The sequence below is a fragment of the Pan paniscus genome, chromosome Y, assembly GCF_029289425.2.
Source record: "Pan paniscus chromosome Y, NHGRI_mPanPan1-v2.0_pri, whole genome shotgun sequence".
In the NCBI taxonomy this organism is placed as follows: domain Eukaryota; kingdom Metazoa; phylum Chordata; class Mammalia; order Primates; family Hominidae; genus Pan; species Pan paniscus.
Window position 1 is genome coordinate 26,864,214 of NC_073273.2, and position 19,974 is coordinate 26,884,187.

The following is a 19,974-nucleotide window of genomic DNA, read 5'->3' on the forward strand; positions in this document are numbered from 1 at the left end:
CTGATAATACACCTTTAGTACTTAGAAATAATTGTATCTGTAAGTTAATTTTCTGTTCATAAAGGAAATAGATAAAATTGAGAAAATTTGATATCGTCAAACTTACTTTCTTTCAGTCCTGTGGTTCCATTTTTATATTTTAAAACATTACCGAAGTGTCCTTCCTATGAGAGAAGCCACCCTCTTGTTCCTCCACTACTTCGTCTTCCAGATCTCAGACTTCCTGCAGGTATCCTGTTTTTTGAAGAAGGTGGTGGTCTCCGCCTACCACAACTTTGAAAAGGTGGTTTCCTGGCTTGTTCTAGTTTTATTGCTTTTCCGTGCAAAGACTAAAAGTATTAAGGGTACTATCAATAACACTGGCACATTTAACCTAAGCACATTTTACAAACATTTTTTACATCAACTATAGTTCATAGTTAATTAGGTGATGCAAAGATGTTGGAAAAAGTGTTTTTGGAGTCACATGCCTTTAAAATGCCTTACTTGAGCAAAGGCTAAACCCTTGGGGAAGTAATCTAGGCAGACATTTGGAGGAAGAGAATTCCAGGCAGACAAAATAACCATTGAAATAATTCGGAGACTAGAATTAAGCAAGTAGTCATACTCCCAACATGTGGCAAGATGAACAAAGGAAAACACTTAAGTGAGATCAAAGACAAATCCTTTTGTTTATTCTGAGTATAATTCTGACTACTTGGAGAACAAACTGTAAGCTGCAAGTGAGTATCAGATTCAAGCAGAGAAACTAAACAAATGATGATGCTTCAACAAATGTAATGGCAGAGGAGGTGATACATGCAGTCGTTTCATGTGACTGTATAAGTTGTGCTTTGCGTAAAGTTACTTGGCTGAGGGCATAAGTAATATGCAGATAATGATGTTGAGTATGTAGGTGATTTTTTATTGTTTTGAACTTTCTTCTAAATTCCCTCTGGTATTTGATTTCACTTTTTAAACCAGTGTTACAATTATTTATACCTAAATGTTACATGGAACTCATGTAGTATGTACCATGTAAAATTTATTACTGTCAATCAAGTAATATGAAATTTACATGTGATAGAAATGTATAATTTATACTTTTAAGTTAATATCTTATAATTTAATATATATAAACCATATAAGCTATATAACTAACTTATAAATCTAAGTATTCCTAAACATACATAATATATGTATCTGTATATGTCATAACTAACATATATGTATTGCATATAGATGAAATGTATGCATTATATATTTTAATACAGATATACTATATGTCTATATGTATTTCCTTTTTTATATACTTTAAGTTCAGGGGTACATGTGCAGATGTGCAGTTTTGTTACATAGGTATACACGTGCCATGGTGGTTTGCTGCACCCATCAACCCGTCATATACATTAGGTATTTCTCCTAATGCTATCCCTCCCCTAGCCCTCCAGCCCACTAAAGGCCCAGTGTGTGATGTTGCCTTTCCTGTGTCCATGTGTTCTCATTTTTTAACTCCAGCTTATAAGAGAGAACATGCAGTGTTTGGCTTTCTGTTCTTGTGTTAGTTTGCTGAGAATGATGCTTTCCAGCTTTACCCATGTCCCTGCAAAGGATATGAACTCATACTTTTTTATGGCTGCTTACTATTCCATTGTGTATATGTGCCACATTTTCTTTATCCACGCTATCACTGATGGACATTTGGGTTGGTTCCAAGTCTTTGCTATTGTGAACAATGCCTCAATAAACATAAGTGTGAATGTGTCTTTATAGTAGAATGATTGACAATCCTTTGGATATACAACCCATAATGGGAATGCTGGCTCAGATGGTATTTCTAGTTTTAGATCCTTGAGGAATAACCTGTCTGTACTCCACAATGGTCGAACTAATTTACACTCCCATCAACAGTGTAAAAGCATTCTTTTTCTCCACATCCTCTCCAGCATGTGTTGTTTCCTGACTTTTTAATGATCACCATTCTAACTGGCCTGAGATGGTATCTCATTATGGTTTTGATTTGCATTTCTCTAATGACCATTGATGATGAGCTTTTTTTCATATTTTTGTCAGCTGCATAAATGTCTTCTTTTGAGAAGTGTCTGTTCATACCCTTCACCCACTTTATGATGGGTTGGTTTTTTTTATTGTAAATTTGCTTAAGTTCTTTGTAGATTGTGGATATTGGTCCTTTGTCAGATGGATAGAGTGCAAAAATTTTCTCCTATTCTATAGGTTGCCTGTTCACTCTAATGATAATTTCCTTTGCTGTCAGAAGCTCTTTAGTTTACTTAGATTCCATTTGTCAATTTTGCTTTTGTTGCCATTGCTTTTGGTGCTTTAGACATGAGGTGTTTGCTCATGCCTATGTCCTAAATGGTATTGCCTAGGTTTATCTTCTAGGCCTTTTTTGGTTTTAGGTCTTACATTTAAGTCTTTAATCCATCTTGAGCTTATTTTTGTATAAGGTGTAAGGAAAGGGTGTAGTTTCAGTTTTGTGCATATGGCTAGCCAGTTTTCCCAACAACATTTATTAAACAGGGAATCCTTTGCCCATTGCTTGTTTTTGTCAGGTTTGTCAAGGATCATATGGTTGTACCAGTGTGGTGTTACTTCTGAGGCTTCTGTTCTGTCTCACTGGTCTATATCTCTGTTTTGATACCAGTACCATGCTATTTTGGTTACCGTAGCCTTGTATTATAATTTGAATTCAGGTAGCTTGATGCCTCCAGCATTGTTCTTTTTGCTTAGGATTGTCTTGGCTATGCGGGCTCTTTTTGGCTCCATATGAAGTTTAAAATACTTTTGAACAATTCTGTGAAGAAATTCAATGGTAGCTTGATGGGAATAGCATTGAATCTATAAATTACTTTGGGCAGTATGGCCATTTTCATGATATTGATTCTTCCTATAATGAGCATGAAATGTTTTTCCATTTATTTGTGTCCTCTCTTATTTCCTTGAGCAGTGGTTTGTAGTTCTCCTTGAAGAGGTCCTTCACATCTCTTGTAAGTTGTATCCCTAGGTATTTTATTCTCCTTGTAGCAACAGTGTGAATTCACACATGATTTGACTCTCTGTCTGCTGCTGATGTATAGGAATGCTTGTGATTTTTGCACATTGATTTTGTATCTTGAGACTTTGCTGAAGTTGCTTATCAGCTTAAGGAAATTTTGAGCTCAGACAGTGGGGTTTTCTAAATATACAATCTTGTAGTCTGCAAAAACAGACTACAAGACTTCCTCTTTTCCTATTTGAATACCCTTTATTTCTTTGTCTTTCCTAATTGCCCTGGTCAGAACTTCCGATACTGTGGTGAATAGGAGGGGTGAGAGAGGGGGCATTTTTGTCTTCTGCAGGTTTTCAAAGGGAAAGCTTCCAGGTTCTGCCATTCAGTATGATATTGGCTGTAGGTCTGTCATAAGTAGCTTTTATTATTTTGAAATATGTTCCATCAATACATAGTTTATTAAGAGTTTTTACCATGAAGGGGTGTTGAATTTTGTGGAAGGGCTTTTCTGGATATATTGAGATAATCATGTGGTTTTTTCATTGGTTCTGTTTATGTGACGGATTATGTTTATTGATTTGCTTATGTTGAATCAGCCTGCATCCCAGGTATGAACCCAACTTGATCATGGTGAATACACTTTTTGATGTGCTGCTGGATTCTATTAGCCTTTATTTCATTGAGGATTTTTGCATCAATATTCATCAGGGAAATTGGCCTGAAATTTTCTTTTTTTGCTGTTTCTCTGCCAGATTTGGTTATCAGAATGATGCTGGCCTCATAAAAGGAGTTACGGAGGATTTCCTCTTTTTCTATAGTTTGGCATGTTTTCAGAATGAATGGTATCAGTTCCTCTTTGTACCTCTGGTAGAATTCATCCGTGAATCTGTCTAGTCCTGGACTTTTTTTTCTTTTTCATTGGTAGGCTATTAATTACTGCCTCAATTTCAGAACTTGTTATTGGTCTATTCAGGGATATGACTTCTTCCTGGTTTAGACTTGGGAGAGTGTGTGCATCCAGGAATTTATCCATTTCATCTAGATTTTCTAGTTTCTTTGCATGGAGGTATTTATAGTATTCTCTGATGGTAATTTGCATTTCTGTGGAATCAGTGGTGATCTCCCCTTTATCACTTTTTATTGTGTCTTTTTGATTCTTCTGATTTTTCTCTCTTTTCTTCTTTATTAGTCTGGCTAGTGGTCTATGTATTTGTTGATCTTTTCAAAAAACCAGCTCCTGGATTCATTGATGTTTTGAAGGGTTTTTCATGTCTCTATCTCCTTCAGTTCTGCTCTGATTTTAGTTATTTCTTATCTTCTGCTAGCTTTTTAATTCGCTTGCTCTTGTTTGTGTTCTCTTGTTCTTTTAATTTTGATGTTAGTGTGCTGATTTTAGTTATCTCCTACTTTCTGTTGTGGACATTAAGTGCTGTAAATTTCCCTTGAAACACTGCTTTAAATGTTTCCCAGAGAGTCTGGTAACTTGTCTTTTTTCACATTGGTTTCAAAGAACATATTTATTTCTGCCTTCACTTCATTATTTACCCAGTAGTCATTCAGGAGCAAGTTGTTCAGTTTCCATGTAATTGTGCAGTTTTGAGTGAGTTTTTAAATATTGAGTTCTAATTTGATTGCACTGTGGCCTGAGAAACTGTTTTTTTTTTTTTTTTTTTTTTTTAATGATTTCTATTCTTTTGCATTTGCTGAGGAGTGTTTTACTTCAAATTATGTAGTCAATTTTAGAATAAGTGCTTTTCCTCTGAGGGTAATTGCGGCTATAGGGAGAACAAAATGTTAGCTACAAGTGGGCATCAGAATCAAGCAGAGAGGCCAAACAAATGATGATGGCTTCAACAAACATAATGGCAGAGGAGGTGATACAAACACTCATTTCATATGACTGTATAAATTGTGCTTTGCCTAAAATTACACGACAAAGAACATAAGTAATATTCAGATAATCATGTTGCGTATGTAGGTGATTTTTTATTGTTGAGAACTTTCCACTAATTTGCTTCTGGTATTTTATTTTACTCTTTTAAACATAGTTAGAATTATTTGTGCCTAAGTGTTATGTGGAACTCTTGAAGTATGTACCATGTAATATTTAATACTGTCCATCAAGTAATATGAAATTTACATGTAATAGAAAAGTATAGGCCGGGCGCGGTGGCTCACGCCTGTAATCCCAGCACTTTGGGAGGCCGAGGCGGGCGGATCACGAGGTCAGGAGATCGAGACCATCCTGGCTAACACGGTGAAACCCCGTCTCTACTAAAAATACAAAAAATTAGCCGGGCGCGGTAGCGGGCGCCTGTAGTCCCAGCTACTCGGGAGGCTGAGGCAGGAGAATGGCGTGAACCCAGGAGGCGGAGCTTGCAGTGAGCCGAGATCGCGCCACTGCACTCCAGCCTGGGCGACAGAGCGAGACTCCGTCTCAAAAAAAAAAAAAAAAAAAAAAAAAAGAAAAGTATAATTTACACTTATAATTTAATATATGTATAAACCATATAAGCTATATAACTAATTTATAAATATAAGTATCCCTAAACATACACAATATATGTGTCTGTGTAATTTATAATTAACATATATGTATTGCATATATATGTAATTTATACATTATATATTTTAATACATGTATACTATATGTCTATATGTATTTCTAATATATATGGTTATCTTTGTTTCCACCCATTCAGGTACAGCAAAATAGTCCTGTTCTTTCCCTCTTTGGCTGTCACTGGGAACTGGTAGGCCTGGTCAGTGATACCTCAGAAGCCTGTTTATGACCCTGTTCTTGTCATCAGGACAGGTTATACATATCTTGGATTAGATGGCCTATCAAGACATCCCAGAAACCACTGGGTCGTATTTGTTCCCTACCCTGCAATTTTCCTCCTGGAGTAGAAAATAGTCCACAAAACACACTTAGCTGTAACATAGGCTCTGACACTTTGGTCTTCCATGGATTCTCAGTACAAACATGGAGAAGATTAAGCACTTCCCCAGTGAACAGAAAGCACCAGCATACTTATTCAATGTTTTTGGTTCAAATAATAGAGACTTTTTTCATGCCAAAAGACTATTACACTTTCAAAGTGGTCACCTCTCCTCAGCTAGCAAATTCCCAATGGTATGATCCTGGATTTCTCCTGTTGCCAAACCGTGGGATCATCCTGATACAGCTGAATGCTGGAGTACCCCAGAAACTGACACTTCTCAATATTTCTTTTTTTCTGGACCCCAGAACTCCCAAACAGCTATTATACCTATACCCTGGAATCTTCCTCAGAAAAAGACAACAAATTATAAATATCAAGCTGTGACTGATTCAGCAAGATCCTGGATTAATACATTAGCTAGTAAAATTAGGCTTCATACTCTACCATTAGTTAGTAGTGGTGGATCCTGGTTTCTCTTTTCAAGGGGCCTAGGTGGATCTCAAGTTCCTTCTGAGATTGATACTGGTCAGTCTCAAGTTCAATCTGTTAATGTTCTGTCTCATGGACAAATTGTAGCTAGACCTTGGCTAGAAATTACTCCTGAAGTTGCAACTTGGAAACAATTTGTGTCTTATAAAACAGGAACAGATTCAATCCAGTGAAGAGAGTATTAGACACCAAACATATCATGTAGCTCATAGAGTTAAGCCTGGTGCTAAACCATCAACTTACAACTAGATTCCACCAGTACCTTTCATAGTTACTAAAATTGAACTATGGGCTCATTCATCCCTCAGTGAAGATGGATTTCCATATCCTACAGTAACCCATATTTTTGAACCATGGTGTCAGCTACTCTTGAATGTATTTGGATCCCAAGAAACTATAGAAAAGACAGATGGATACTGGACTCTTGCGGAACCTAAGTCAACTTGGTTCTGGATTTCTTCTATACTGCATACTCCATATTCATGTGCTAAGTCAAAAGGTGACACTATTAGGTCTTGGATGCAAAATAAAACCAGTATGATCAGGCCCTCAAATCAAATGGATAGATTTAGTAACTTGAATAAACATTAGGCTATTATACTCAAACCCCTGATGCAGACATGCATCCTATTATGAACATAATTGAGCCCTTACTTCACTCTAAAGTTGACATGATCAGACCCTGGAGTCAGCCTGAAACAGCCATAGTCCAAATGTGGGCCTAGGCAGAAACTCAGTCAGGAAGACTCTTGACTTGCCTGAAAGCTGGTGCAATTAATCCATGGTTACAAACTGAAATTGAAAGAATGAGACCCTGGATTCAGCATAAATTTAAAATATTGAGACCCAGAACCCAGACTGAAGAATGGAAAAAAGAACATTGGACCCAATCAGAAAGAGATCCAGTTAGGTACTGGGCCCAAACTGGAATGGAAACAGTGGTACCTGGGCCCCAACCTGAAGATGATAAATGCAGACCCTAGAATCACACTGAAGCTGATATCAAACTTTTGTTTCAGTCTCAAGCAGAGACAGTCACACAGTGGAGAGAACCAGTAACTCTGACAGATCATCATTAGATACAGTCTGAAACTGCAACAGTGAGGTTTTGGAACCGATCTGTGACTGATAAGTTAAGAGACTGGATACATCATGAGATTATGCATTTAGACTCTGGGGTGAGGTTGAAAGTGATAAAGTTAGATCCTGGACCCAAGTTGAAGATGACACTTTGAGACACTCGATTCAGAAAGACTTTGATGTAATCAATTCCTGGGTACAAAATGAAGCTACTATATTAACACCATGCATTCAGGGAAAGTCTTGAGAATTAAATCCCTGACATAATCTGAAACTTCCACAGTGCCACTGTGGACCCAGACTGAAACTCCAACAGTAAACTCTTGGACAAATATGTTATCAGATACAGTCACAGTATGGACAAAGGCTGAATTTCAAGGATTAACATCCACCCATCTGTTGAGGAAAACTGATCCAATCATACTGTGGACTATTGCCAAATCTCCAGCAGTGAATCTCTGGACACATTCTGTATGTGATGAAGTCAAATTTTGGAACCAAGAAGAATTTCCAGCCTTATTGCCTTTGACAGAGCCTATAGCTAAGACAGTCCCACAATGGATCCAGGATAGATTTCCAGCAATGAACCCCTGGGCAAAAACTATAGCTGAAACTGTCATACCATTGACCCTTGGTGAAATGACACCAGTAAGTCCTTGGACAAAATTACAGCCTGAATATCTAGAAGGAAATACTTGGCTCCCATCTGAATTTAATCCAGTCTCATTGTGGACCATGGCTTATCTGCCAGCAGTAAAAAACTGGATACGTTTTGATACTGAAACAATAATGTTGTGAAACCAGGTTGACTTTCCAGCAATACATTCCTGGAAACAGTTGGAAACTGATATAATCACACTAGGGACCCAAGCTGAATCACTAGTGATGAATTCATGGATACACTCTCCTATATCTGATATGGTCACAATGTGTATCCAGGCTGAATCACTATTATTACATCCTTGGACACAGTCTGAAACTGATATACTCACAACATGGATTCTGGCTGAAACTCTAGGAGTAATTCCCTGGGAACAAGATATATTCCAACCATGGACCCACGCTGAACACCCACCAGTATCTTGGACTCAATCATTGATTCCGGGTAAAACAGCAGCAATGAATCCCTGGAGAGATGTTACAGCTGATATGGTCCTACCATGGAATCAGGCTGAATTTATAGTAGGAAATGCCTGGACATAGTCTGAAACTTATACAGTCACACAGGGGATCCTGAATGGTTCTCCAGCACGATATTCTTGGACACAACAAATAGCTGATGTAGACAAGCTGTGGACCAAGCCTGAATTTCCCACAATAAATCCCTGGACAAAGTCTGTAGGTGATAGTAGTATACAATAGATTCAGGATGAGTCTCCAGCAATAAAACCATGGACACAGTATATGTCTTATACAATCAAACCATGGGCCCCAGATGAATCTTCAGCAGTAAATCTCTGTACACACCCTGAATCTGATAGCATTATCCTGTGGACACAAGCTGAGTCTCCAATGGTAAATCTGTGCACAGAGGCTGCAACTTCCAAAGTCACACCATGGGCCCAGGCTGTATCTCCAGCAGTAATTCCATGGACACAGCCTATACCTTCCATAATCGTACCTTGGACCCAGGTTGAATGTCCATCAGTAAATACCTGGACAATGTCCATAGCCAATACCATCACACTATGGAACCGGGCTGAATTAATAGCGGGATATCCATGGATACTGCCATGGGCTGCTACTATCACACTATGCACAGTCTGAATCTGCAGCAGGAAATCTTTGGACACAGCCTATATATGACACAGACACTCCATGGCGTAAGGCTGAATCTTCAGCAGTAGTGTACTGGACAGAATCTGTAGCTGATACACACACACCATGAACTCAGTTTGAAGTAAAGTTTACAGTTTTTAACAGTAAAGCCTTGGATCCAATCTGTATCTGATACACTCATACCCTGGACCCAGGCTGAGTCTTCAGCAGAAAAACATTTGACACAGGCAAGAGCTTATACAATCAAATGATGGAACTAAGTCAAATCACCTGCCATAAATCTCTGGAAACAATATGAAACCAATATGTTCACGTGGTGGACTGAGGCTGAATCTCCAAAAGTTTTGAGGAAACCAGCCCCACACTGCCTGGCAGGTACCCCGAATCCAGTGGAGACAAAGGAATTAGTCCAACGGAGACAAAGGAATTAGAAAGAGACAGAATAAGAGTTTAAAAGGTGGGTTCAGGGGACCAGAGCATCGGACACTTGCAAATGGCATGGAGCTCTCGGCCTCCACCTAATTTATTAGTTTACAAGCTCCTTGTTCTTAGGGCAGATGGGAGGGGGAGGAAGGGAATGAGGAAAAGGTTTAATCCGTGAAGGAGAACTTGTGAGTCATTCAATAAAATGTATAGCAGTGGCAGTTTCTGTGAATTTCCTTGAGCAAAGGCATGTGTCTAAACGACTTAAGATCTTTAACTTATTGAGACTGAAATGGGTGGGAGTGGATTTCAGGAGAAGCCAAGATGTTTGATTATACTCCACTTCTTCAAGGGAGTGTTATTTCCCCGAGCAACCTGTGGCATTCTGCTGAGCTCTTATGCTCTCAGGGCATAAAGACATGAAGGCAATAAGGAGACTTTTCTCCTTAGAGGCTGCCCACGTCTCTCCATGGGTGTCTTACACAGGAGAGACCAACTTATCTGGCATTCCAGAAACTCTCTTTCTCATGTGTCTTCCTTCTTTGTCTCTATTATTATTTTTTTATTAGAACTGCCATTGCTATCATTCATGCTCTCTGGCTTCTCTCCCAAGGCACCCTCTGCATCTATAGACTAAAAACAAACAGCATAAACAGACACAAACCAAAATAAAATTTGCAATTGTTGATCTACCTATGGTGTTCATCCACTTTAAAGGATTACTCTTAGAAAGGCCATCAGTGGCTCCAGCAAGAATATCAGCTCCAGACAACAGGCTTAGGTGAGCCTGAGGTGTCTCGAAAAGTTGTTTTTTTCAATTTAGCAATATCTAGTGTTAAATTGTCTTCTTTTCCAGGTAGGTTATGTCTAATCATCTCCTAATGGTGTTCAGTGGCATTATAAGAGCTAGGAGTAATACGAAGATCAGAAATATTCCAATCACATTGCATTTGAATTCTATGCTCCATAGAATCTGATCTCCCATCCAAACTACTGTTTGATGGAGATCATTAATTTGATTTGCCAATTTTTGATCTATTTGGCTTTGGGAATGCCAAAGCTTAGAATAATTTTTCTGCCAACTATCCACAAAGCCCACAGTTTGAATAGAAGAGTGCAAAGCAACACCAGCAGCAGCAGCAGCAGTAGCTGTGACAGATATAAGGCCCATGATCACAGCTATTAAAGTAAATATGAACCTCTTTGATCTATTAAGTATTCTGTTTAGCACTTCAGTGATACTATGTATGGAGGGAGAGGCCTCCGAAGGTCTATTGAGGGAAACAGGTATCCAAACTCCTTCTCAAGACTTAACCAGTAAAATGCTATTATCTTTATTAAAGGTAGAATTAATGCAGGTAAAAAGATGACAGTTGAAGCATGGTATGGTTTGAGAGTCAGGTAGGATATTAATTTTTCCCACTGCCAATATAAAAGGAGGTTTAACACAACGCTGCAAATGCACTGTCTAGTTAGAGGTCATGGCTACAACAAATCGAAGTTTTTTACTATGGTTCTCTGTTTTATATTCTCCTTTCCAAATCTGAATTGGGATTTGAGCCATCATTAATTTCCACAATTCTGGATTCTCTGGACTTAGAATTGGATCAATCATTTTTGGGCTTGGAGGAGCCATACCATTCTCCTCCCACTTAATAGTGTAATTTGTTTCAATTCTTCTGTATAATTTTGGTGCATTATCTGGGTAGTCATTTGCAAAAGGAGTCTCTCTACAATCGTCATGCTGTCCAGTACAATTTACTGCAAAGTGTCCCATAGGGGCCCAATCAATGATGATTCCATAGGAATTATTTTGCAGTACAGCACTGCTACTTGCAATACAAGCTTCCCAGGTTAGAACCTCTAGTTTTCAGACTATTGAGTGGCCTGCCTACGCAGGGCAGGACTTCTTATTAGGTTTAAATTTATTAATCTGGTGATGCGTCATAACATAGCCATGCTCAAGGTATTTAATAGGGTCCAAACATTGAAATGTCCTTCCACTAAATACATGAATAGAGGCTTTTGATGAATTATGTGCAGGAACATAAGCCATCCAGCTTCGTTTATCAGAATTTAAACATCCTGCTGCCAGCCCCAGACAGATGAGAGTAAAGCAATAACCAATGGAAACACTCATTAACATTCCTTCCTCTTCTGGATGAGTAGGACCTTGGTTATCTGCTGGTCCAGGCATCCAGACACTATCATTAACATAAACCTCCACTGGGTCAACTAACCATGTTAACAGGCCTAATCAGTGGTGAGAGTGGAATGTAGGCCCAATAAGTGTAATTTTGATCTGCCCCTTTGCAGGGAGACTCACCACCAAGGAGATTACCACCGTCATAGCTACCATTAGATTACTGGTGGTCAGCGGCTTGTTCTGAGACCCCAGGTTCTCTTCTGCAATGTGAGCTAGTCTCTTAATCTGGCCCCAGGTTGGTGGAGTTGACGTGGCTAGTTTCACTTGTTTCCATGTGCCCAACAGAGATGTTCATCTGAGCCATCTGATCAACTGTGGGTGCAGGAACATTCCAAGGTCTTTTTCTCTTCCTTGGACTCTGGCTCATGGCACAGCTTAAGATGTCTTGTGGGTACCCAGACAGGAAGCTGATTCTCTCCTGGTGAGATGCAAGCAAATCCTCGAGCCTAACAAGACCCACTGGGGCCTTTTGTTTAGGCCAGTTTTTTTGGCTGTTGTTAAAGAGCTATCATCGACACATCTGCTCCTGTGTTGACCAGACCCTCAAATTATTTTCCTTGAATAAACCATAAAAATAAGTCTATTGTCAGACACTCGATTTACCCAATAGACAGCCTTGCTTGCTGAATTTGTGCTTCCAAATCCTCCTGTTCTTTTTTCTGAGCTTTCTCCTAACTTAACATATGGTAAAAGTAACAGTTGAGGTATTCTGTCACCTGGATTAGCACTGCAGGGAACAGTGGAGGAGAAAACAATTTGAATTTCTCCCTGGCAATCAGAGTCCACTACTCCAGTATGTACTTGAATTCCCTTTATGTTTAAGGTGGATCTTCCCAGTATAAGTCCCACTGTGCCATTTGGCAATGGGCTGTAAACTCCCATTGGGACCTTCCTAGGAGGCTCCCCAGGAAGGAGGGATACAGGTTCAGTACAGAATAAAACTACTGCCCCGCTTCTAGCTGTGGAGGGAGATAATTGCTGTACATTTGTACAGGGATAGACTGGGCCGGGAAGACTCCATTTGGAGTCGGGGACATCCCATCCTGAATTGGGAATGCCCCATTTTGAATCGGGGCCAGGGGCTGGCCCCTCTCTCCATTTCCCAGCAAGGGCTGTCTGCTGTTATCAAACTTTGAAAGACATTGATTAGCTCAGTGTTTACTTTTTTACATATGGGACAGGTTCCTGGTACCCTGCTTTTTCCTCCTGAGTTTTGCCTTTTTTGACTCTTTGTACACTCTCTTTTTGTATGTCCTGTCTGCCCACAGTTATAGCAAGATCCAGGGAACACTCGTGTGCTTTTTGTTACCTTTAGTTCATCCATTGCCTGAGCTAGGAGGCTGGCCTTATGTAAGTGCCCCACAATGCCATGGTAGGCTTTAATGTATTCACTTAAAGATTTTTCCTCATTTAGATCTGCCTTTCCCTTAATAGGTCTAATTGCTGCCTGACATTCTGTATTAGCATTTTCATAAGCAAGCAGCTGAATGATCCCTTTCCTGGCATGAGAATCCTAAATACCCTTTTGAGCCATGTCTTGCAAATGGGCGATAAAATCTGGATAAGTCTCCCTTGGACCCTGTTAAACTGAGTTAAAAGAAGGATAAGTAGTACCAGGGTTGTGATTTTTTTCCCAGACTCAGGCACATCGTTCTGAGCTGATAAGCAGCCTCATCACCCATTACTATCTGTTGATTTAGAGTACCCCATGCCTGTCCGATTCCAAGCAATTGATCAGATGTGATATTAACAGAGGTTGGGTTTGAGCATTTCTGCATGCCTGATTTGTTGCTTAATCTGTCCACCAGGTTTTAAATTGGAGAAATTCAGAGGGGGACAGGGTGGATCAGGCTAATGACTCCCAATCTATAGGTATTAAACGCCAGTTATAAGCCACAGATTGTAACGAGGAATGAATATAAGGATAATTTGGCCCATATTGTCCAATTGCTTGCTTTAAAGACTTTTAATATTTTAAGAGGAAATGGCTCCCAGCATGCTTGAGCATGTTCTCTGGGCTCCTCAGCTGGAGAAATAATTACCAGAAACTGCCAAGCATCCGAATTCCCCATTTCTTGTGCCTGGTGAATGGACGCCTGTATTGTCCCTGCGCCATAATTTGTATTTGGACTAGCTCGCAGTATTCCTCCGCCATAATTAACAGGCAGGTAAGCCTGGATCATTCCCTCCCCTTACTTGGCTGTTGGGCAAGCCTGAAGCTTCCCATTGCCACAGTTACTGGAAGGGAGTGCGATAATGGGAGCTGCAAGCCGCGTCGCAGGCTCCTGTTCCAAAAATACCTAAGACTAAAGTTGGAGTGGCCATTCCGGACCTTCCCCTAAAGGCGCAGTAGGTAGCACTGTTTCTTTCATAAGTTTTTGGAGGTTAGGATATATAACTTCCCATTTCTCCCCCTTTTTAAAACTAGACTGTGACAGTTCACTTTGCTGATTAGCAGACTCCTGATTATTAAACTTTTCTACGTCATCCTGAAACTTCTCCTCCTCCTCCTCAGTGTGGAAAGGCTGCAGTGCTGTTTAAATTGCTGACCACACAGACCAAGTGGAGAAGGGCCCTCTTGTTGTGATTAAGTCTGATCCTACCTTGTCCCAATCTTTTACATCCATGTTTCCATATTCCAGGAACCAAGAAGAATACTTTTCTACGAGATGGAACAAAGATGTAAGATTTTGGGTATTCACAATTACCCCTCCGTGGCACAATAACTGCTGCACCAGGCTTAATTAACAAACTTACTCTCAGCCTGACTCATATTTTCCCTAGGTTACCCTGGAATTCTCCGAGCGCCCTACTTACCTGTAGAGCTTGAAGTGAAAACATATTCAGGTGTCCTTTGTCAGTCGTCCTCCACTTTGCACGCTCTGGCGTTCCTTCACTGGATTATTTGTAGGGATTATGGGGAGCCCTGCGTTGGCCACCAGATGTTGGGGAAACCAGCCCCACACCAGCTGGCGGTTACCTCGAGTCCGGCAGGTACCCCGAGTCCGGCGGAGATAAAGAATTAGAAAGAGACAGAATAACAGTTCAAAAGGCTAGTCCAAGGGACCAGAGTGTCAGACTCTTACTCATAGCCTGGAGCTCTCAGCCTCCACCCAATTTATTGGTTTACAAGCTCTTTGTTCTTAGGGCAGGCGGGAGCGGGAAGAAGGGATGAGGAAAAGGATTAATCAGTGAAGGAGAACTCGTGAGTCGTTCAATAAGATGTATAGCAGTGGCAGTATCTGAATTTCCCTAGCAAAAGCGTGTGTCTAAACTGCTTAAGACCTTCAATTCATCGGGACTAAAATGGGTAGGAGCAGATTTCAGGAGAAGCCAAGATGTTTGATTTTACTCCACTGCTTCAAGGGAGTGTTATTTCCCCAAGCAACGTGTGGCATGCCGCTGAGCTCTTATGCTCTCGGGGCATAAAGACATGAAGGCAGTAAGGACACTTTTCTCCTCAGATGCCACACATGGCTCCCCATGGGTGTCTCACACAGGGGAGACCAATTCATCTGGCATTCCTGAAACTCTCTTTCCCACAAAAAGTAAATGATTGGACACAGCCCATACCAGCTACAGTTATACCACCAAACCAAGCTGAATCTGTAGGAGTAAATCCCTCCACAAATCTTGAAACAGAAATTGTCATACTGTGGACCCAGGCCCATTCTAAAATCAACAATCCCTGCACATACACTCTATTTGATAGAGTGACACCATTGGCTAAGAATGTTTGTGTAGCAGTAAAACAACAGAGATAGTCTAAAACTAAAATAGTCACATCATAGACCCAGGATCTGTTGCCAGGAATAAATCCATTAACAGTGGCTGAAACTGGTATAGTCACACTGCAGTACATGGCTGTATCTCTAGTAATGATTCCCAGGAGAGAGGCTTTATCTGATACAGTCATAATACGGACACAGACCAAACCTCCAGCAATCACTTTCTGGTTACAATCTCTACCTGATGCAGGCAAACTATAGACCCAAATGAAATATCCATCAGTAAACACTTGGAACGAGGCTGAATTTCAAGCTGTAAATTCCATGATGGAGTCTAAGTCTCCAGTTGTAAATAGCTGGACAGATCCTGAATCTCCAGCCCCAAGTCCTCTGCTATAGACCGAGACTGATATAGTCATACCATGGACCCAGACTCAATCTTTAGCAGTAAATGCTTGGTCAAAGCCTGTTGCTGATACACTCATACTGTATACAGCCTGCAACTCTATCATTAATCTTCTTTTCACAAAGTTTACATGGTACACTGAAAGCTTGTACTGAAACTAAATGTCTATCATTAAATACCTGGACAGAGGCTATAGCTTCCATAGATATACCCTGGACCCAGGCTGAATTTCCAGCAATAAATCCCTGGACAGAGCCTGTTTTTCATACAGCTACAATTTGGGCACAGGCTGTATCTGCAACAGTAAAGGCCTGGGCACAGCCTTCATCTAATACAACCAGATTATGGTCCCAATCTGAATCCGCAGCATTAATTGCATGGATACTGCCTGTATCTGACACATACATAGGATTGATCCAATTTGAATCTTCAGCAGTAAATCCCTGTATATTGCCTATGTCTAATACATTATCATTGTGGACCCAGCCTGTATCTCTAGCAGTCAATTCGTGGATAGAAGCAATAGTTTCCACAGTCACACCATGGACCAAACCTTTTTTTCTAGCAACAAATCCCTGGACACATCCTGTATCTGATATAGTTGCACTTTGGACCCAGGCTGAATCTTCTGCAGTCATTACCTCCACACAGCCAGTTTCTGACAAAATTATACTGTGGCTGCAGGCCCAGTCTCCAGTAGGAATTATCTGGACACAGACTGTATCTGATATACTTATATTATGGAACTACGAGGAATATTCAGCAGAAAACCCAGAGGCATGGGCTGTAGTTTCCTCAGTGTTACCATGGACCTAGCATATCCCTACAGCAGGAAAAACCTGGAAACTACCTGTGTCTGAATCAATCACTCCGTGATCCCAGTCTGAGTCTCCAGTAGTAAACACAACCTTTGATCCAAGATAAAAATCAAGAGTCTATTTTATGGACACATCATGAAATTGAATGTATCAGTGAATGGACTTTGCCTGAATTTGGAACACTTATATCCTGGATAGTGCCTGGGCCTCCAGCAGCAAAACCATGGTCCCAACCTGAAGCTCTAGTTATAGAACTTTGTTTAAAACTGGAACAGAAAAAATAAAACCTTGGGTTCACCAGAATTTCAAACACTGAGCACATTTACTCCCTTTGGACCTGGTAAAATAGCATCCTGGGCCAAACAGAGAACTACAACTTTAATAACATGGATCCAATCCAAAAGGGATGCCTTCTTCCCATATACACCATCTGAAGTAGGTACAATAAGATCCACAACAATTTCTGAAGCCGTAATAGCAAAATATGGATCCAGACTGAAGCAGGCACAATCCACCCTTGGACTCAAGCTAGAACTAATACAATCAGACCTTTGACTCATGCTGAATTTCAAGCAGTCAGACTCTGGACCCTGTCCTTGTCTGATACGCTACTGTATCAGACTGAAATACAGGCAGCAAAATGCTTGACCATGCCTGATATTAATATTCTGAGTGCTTGGCTTCAGACCCAAAATTATGTAAGAAGAAATGGTACTCAACCTTACTCTCAAACAGTTACTACCTGGATGCAGCCGTAATCCACCCATGGAACCAATCTGAAAAGAATGCAGTCAGACCCTGGACCCAGTCTGAAGGTGATGTTATCCAACCTTGGACCTATGCTGAAACCAATACTGTCAGACACTGGACCCATTCTGAAACTGATAAAATAAAACAATGGACTGAGCCTGAATCTCAAGCAAGTAGGACCTGGCCTGAGACAGCTATGTTGATATGTTTGTCCCCAAAACGATGCAGTTTGACCCTGGACCCAACTTGAATCTCAAGCGTCACACTCCTGGACCCACAATCAAATTAGCATAAATTACTCTTGGATTTAGCATGCACCTGCTGCAATCAGACCATGGACTTACTCTGGAATTCATCCCTGGACCCACCATGAAACCAATAGAGTGATAAGATACTGGTTCCAGACTCAAATAAATTCAATGAGATACTGGAACCAACCTGAAACTGAAGTATTCCAAATTTGGACTGTAAGCCAAGGAATAAAACCCTGTAACATGACTGAAATTGATACAGTCACATCTTGCTTACAGCCTCAATGTGATACAGTTAAATCCTGAATTCATCCTGAAAGTCAGCCACTTTCTCCCTGGCCCCAGACTGAAGTTGGTATATTTTGTCCCTGGACTCAGCAAAGAGCTGCTACATATCAAACATGGACCCACCCTGAAACCCAAGCAGTGAGACCCTGGAACAAGCAGGAAACTGATATAGTCAGATCTTTGTTTTACATTCAGGTGCATAAAGGCAGCTCATAGGCTTATTCAAAATCTCAAATACTCAGTTCCTCGATCCAGCCTGACATTGATATAATTCACAATTTTATTCAGTCTGAAACTTTGGTTCTAAGATTCTGGCCCAAGGTTCTACCTGCAGTAGTCAAACCACGGATCTTGCTTAAAGGAAGAACACTCATATCTTGGATACTGCCTGTAACCCAAGCAGACACAGACTGGATCCAGTCTGAAGCTGATATTATTGAATCCCTTGTGGATTTTAAAGGTGGCAAAGTGAGAACCTGGATCTAGCCTGAAACAAAAATACTAAGACCCAGAACCCATTATAAGGCTAATATAATTGCATCATTTTCTCCTCCTGAAATTGAGCTGAATGGAGAAACACTATTAATGAGTCATTTTGTCTCCTTGTCTAAACGTGTAACCTTTTTGCCAGTAAAAACAGTTTCTTTCCCAGATCAGTATTTAATAGCTTTGTTAACTGAGATAACTGCCACAGAAAGCCAGGATAAAATCAATTCTCTCCAACCAAGCCAGCTTAAAAGCATTTGGCTTCCTGGAAGAGTTGTTTACCAGCACTATGGAAGGAAATTAAAAATTATCAAGATAAAAGAAAGCCCTGAAGTCCCAGCTACCTTTCTTGTCTCTCTTTCTTCCTCCTTTTTCTTTCTTCTTTCTTGTTCTTTTCCATCTCCATGTACACTGTGTTCTTCTTAAGTCTTTTCTTCTTGTACATTCCCTTCATTCTGCATTTTCCCATCTTGCTCAGTTTTTTCTCCTCTGGTCTCCTCTCCTATTCTTCTTTCCATAGCCTTTTCTGCTAATCCTCTTCAGAAAATATCTTCCTCAACATTTACTGAAGAGTCCATTCTTTCTCAATCTTTTTCATCCTTGCATGCTGCTCCAGCCACACTTTTAATAAAACACCCTCTCCTGATGCCTGGATCTCAATCTGGACCCAAGCCTGTACAACAACCTCTTAGGCATTCAGAACGCAATGTTTCCCTGGATGAGTGTCAACTAGCTGTGATCTGGAAAGAGAGTTTACAGGCTTACTGGCTCTTCAAGACAGGTGTTATTTCTCATGAAACCACAGGCACCTTTAGTCTAGTCGTATGTTTGAGTTAATATACTTGGTACGAAGACTCTTGTTGAAGCCTAAAACCAGAGTTTGTAAGATAAGAGGTTATGTTCTCAGACCTTTGCAAAACCAAAATGTATGTTATTATATGAATCAGCAGAGATGTCTAAATATGAACAGAATATCTTATTTTTGCCAAACAAGATTTATGAACTATGTTTTATGAACACAATTCTATTCAGAGAACAGTATTTTAAAGATAGTCTTACTTCTTAGAAATGTTTTCTTATTTCCACTTGAGGTATGTACATATAGATACACACTGTTGGATAATAGTATTATATCTTGGATATAAATAATAAGATATATAACATATGTACTGTATTATTTGAAGGGAAAATATGGAGATAACCTCTGTAGTTTATCTAAAATTGTTGGATGAATAATGTACATTTCCAAATATTTTCTCAGAATTGAAGATGCTGAATTTCCAAGCATATTCCTAAAAACCTAAAATTAGATTTTAGAAATAGGAGACTAGTAACA

The 19,974-nt window shown here is 40.0% G+C and overlaps 1 long non-coding RNA gene across 1 annotated transcript in view; it reads right to left on the minus strand.

The window, feature by feature from the left end:
* Positions 1-19,452, minus strand: part of LOC129395738 (uncharacterized) — a 32,544-nt gene extending 13,092 nt beyond the window's left edge. Inside the window, exons 1-2 of the long non-coding RNA XR_008622991.2 lie at positions 18,983-19,452; positions 14,729-14,891 (exon numbers count right to left, since the gene is read on the minus strand). This is a non-coding gene — a long non-coding RNA (uncharacterized LOC129395738). The remainder of the gene's footprint in view (positions 1-14,728; positions 14,892-18,982) is intronic.
* Between the last annotated feature and the right edge of the window lie 522 nt (positions 19,453-19,974).